At 38.0% G+C, this 3,715-nt stretch overlaps 1 non-coding gene across 1 annotated transcript; it reads right to left on the bottom strand.

Annotated features, from left to right (window-relative positions):
* Positions 1-2,459: 2,459 nt before the first annotated feature.
* Positions 2,460-2,531, bottom strand: TRNAY-GUA (transfer RNA tyrosine (anticodon GUA)). Its single transcript has one exon. It is a non-coding gene; the product is annotated as a tRNA-Tyr (tRNA).
* Positions 2,532-3,715: the final 1,184 nt, after the last annotated feature.

Here is a 3,715-nt window from a genome sequence, read left to right as displayed (position 1 = left end):
AGATGACAAAACACACACATACATACAACTGTATGTGTAAAGCATGAAATTTAAGACTGTTAATTCTAGCTGGAATTATTAGGAAAAGGAGTTATGGAAAGTTGGACTTCAGCTTGGTCTTGAAGAGTAAATATGTTTGTATTTTTTTTTTTCTCCAATTTTATTTTATTTTTAAACTTTACATAATTGTATTAGTTTTGCCAAATATCAAAATGAATCCGCCACAGGTATACATGTGTTCCCCATCCCGTACCCTCCTCCCTCCTCCCTCCCCATACCATCCCTCTGGGCCGTCCCAGTGCACCAGCCCCAAGCATCCAGCATCATGCATCGAATTATGTTTGTATTTTTAAGTGAAAATTGTCACTTTTGGCAGGAGTGTAAATTGTACTTCTAGAAGAAAATTTGCAACATTTACCAAACACTTGAAAATGTGGATTCTGAATGTCCCAATGGTTCCACTTATAGGAATGCATGTTAATGACATGTACAAAGATGTTCATAACAGGACTATTTATAGTAGCAAAAAATATAAAAGGAACAACCCAAATATCTATAAACAGGGTAAGGAAATCATGGTGTATCTATAAAGTGGAATATTATGTAGGCAATCAAAATAAACACTTAAGAATATATATATATATATTGACCTAGAAAGATATCCATCAAAAAAAATTTAGACCAGAAATTTCACAGTAGGAGTCATCTCATTTTTAAAAAAAAGTAAATGTGTATATGTGTGCACACACCCTGCCTATTGAAAACTCTGAAAAAATGTACACAGCAAAATGATGCTGGTGGTTATGGTAGATAACGCTCCCATCCTGCCTTGGGTGGGGGTGGACATACTTCCTGGCAATAGTAATGTTGGGCTTGGCCATGTGACTTGTGCAGAGCAATGGAATATGAACCAATGTGCCATCTGTCCAAGCTAATGCTTTAAAGGTGAGGGTATGGCTTTGGTTCAGCCTCTCACTCTTCCTGTCTGCTGTGAGGGTGGGATTGTCACAGGGCAGCTCCTCTAGCCTGAGATTCAGAACAGGATGCCATGGGGGCACATCCCAGAACCTGAGCTTACCCACAGCCACACTGCTGTCCTCCAGGAACAGGAGGGGAAAATAAGGCTTGCTGTGGGGTCACAAGTGACACACACTAAGCCACTGCTAGTGTGTGTCACTTGGTACCAGAACAAATTTAAGAAATACAGTAACTGTTGATAACCAATAAAAGTGCATGGAAACAAAAAAAGAAAGAAATATGGTAACTCTCACTAGGCAATTTTTTTTAACTGAAATTACAAGTAATTTTTACTTTTAAAAAACTTACATATTTCTGTATTGTCTGAAATTTTAGCAGACATAAGTAAGGTTATGACTTACTTTCATTATCAAAAAAGCAATAAAGTTACAAAAATAAAAATAAAGTTTTCTGATAAAAAAACATTACTGAAAATGTATGAAAAAACCAAAAGTGGACCATAATCTCACCATGCATAGATTATCTCTCTTGACAGTTATAGAATATGTATTTCTAGTGTTTTTTCCCCTATGTTTTTTAATTATTTGAACTCATACTCTATAGACAATTATTTTTTTCTCTCCTATTAGAACATGAGTATTTTCTTATGTTAATAAATTTGTTATGTTATGGTAACAAATAATATCATATAAAGACAATATATTGTCTATTATAAATGTGCCACATTTCATTCTCCTTTGCTAAACATTTAGGTTGTAAGTTTTAATTATATAAGTAACTGTAAGGGCCATCTTTATACACTGAATGTTTTTCTATATGAAAAACTATTTCCTCAAGAGTGGGAGAAATTTAAGACCCGTGTGTGTGTGTGTGTGTGTGTGACTCAGAAATGTCCAGCTCTTTGCAATCCTATGGACTATAGCCTGCCAGGCTCCTCTGTCCATAGGATTTTCCAGGCAAGAATACTGGAGTGGTTGCCATTCCCTTCTCCAGGGGATCTTCCTGACCCTGGGTCTCCGGCATTGCAGGCAGATTCTTTAACATCTGAGCCACCGTACATGCTGCCAAATTGTTTGATGGGTAAAAATTTGACGAGGAAAAAAATAATAGAGGAGTATAAATAAAAGTTTGGGGCCACACTAAGTTGGGCGGAAGAGGAGCAAGTTTTCTCATACTGCTGTATGGGATAAGGAGTTTTAACTTGATGTTATCAGCATGAGGGGAGCCGCTGCAGGTCCTTGTGAAAGAATAAATAGAAGGAACATGACATTTTAGGGTGATTTCTGAGCCAGCTACACTCACAGTGAACTAAAAGGTACACGGAGGTTGGAGACAGAAGTTTGGCACTGCCCTGCTTAGTCACTCAGTTGTGTCCGACTCTATGTGACCCCATGGACTGTAGCCCACCAGGCTCCTCTGTCCATGGGGATTCTCCAGGCGAGAATACTGGAGTTGGTAGCCATTCCCTTCTCTAGGGGATCTTCCCAACCCAGGGATCAAACCTGGGTCTCCTGCATTACAAGCAGATGCTTTACCATCTGAGCCACCAGGGAAGACCCAGAAGTCTGGCTAGGAAGTTGGTATAGTAGGCTTTGGTATAAGTGATGAACGTCTGGCTTAAGGTGAGGGGAGCAGGCATAGGAAAGACACCCGAAACACAGTTACGTACAACATAATAACAGTACCGGTCCCCTGCAAATTCATCATCAGCAGATTCATTAAGTTTCTCCACAGCTAGGCTCTGACAGAGGGAAGATTTTGATGGGCTTAGTATCCATTCATTTGTGGTGTTGTTTTTTTTTTTCCAGCAAAAAGGGGGACCAGAGCTATGCTTCTGCTTAACATTTGGTCATCCCAAAAGCTAACTAGGAATTTTTCCAATTTCCACAGAATAACCTGTTTTTGTTGTTAATGACATGGGGAGCAGCAGTAATCTAGAAATCCTGAAATCAGAAAACCACATCAGAAAATAACCCAGTCCTAGACAATTCACAAATGTCCAAAGTAGGCCCATCTTTGGGATGAGATCATCTTACTTTCTTTACTCATAGTTGTTATTTGTACTGAAGTTTTGGGAATTCTAGTTTTGAAGGAACACAACAAAATCAATTGATCCTTGAACAAAAAGGGAGATTGGAAGAATTTTACACTGTTTTTTTCATTGAAACTCACACTACCTGAAACTCTGATTTCATTTATATGCAATCATTACAAAATATGACAGAGAGGACAGATGAAGAAACAGTAATGACAGCTCAGGAGAACATCGCTGGGTTTCATTGGAAATGTATGGCTTGAGCATGAGGTCAAAGCCAAGAGCATTTTTACTAAACTGTAGACTGAGTTCACAGATGTTATAGAATCACTTTTAAGTTAGAGGAATAATCTTTTCAAAATGCTTGTCTGCACAAGCTTTTAGAACTGTGATATGTCAGCCAAACATATACCAAATGAGACTTCATTTTTAAGGATAAACATAAGTCCTTCCTTGAGGTGTTGCATGAGTAGGATATTGCAGGCGCTTTCATTTGATGCTCCGAGGATATGGAATTGGCATGAATGAGTGATTTTCAAATTTATCTAGTAGAAATGTCAAAACACTGACAGCAAGAATATCTTTCATACCCATGTAAAGATAATAGCAGAAAAATGGCAAATTAAAAGCAATGAATTCAAATCAAAACTAATCAAAATAGAACTTAGCTATGAAACATTTCAGCCCCCTTCCTAAAAGTCT

Source organism: Bos javanicus, chromosome 11, assembly GCF_032452875.1.
Source record: "Bos javanicus breed banteng chromosome 11, ARS-OSU_banteng_1.0, whole genome shotgun sequence".
NCBI lineage: Eukaryota > Metazoa > Chordata > Mammalia > Artiodactyla > Bovidae > Bos > Bos javanicus.
Note: the sequence above shows the minus strand (reverse complement) of the source record. Positions and strands in the feature narration are given on the sequence as shown.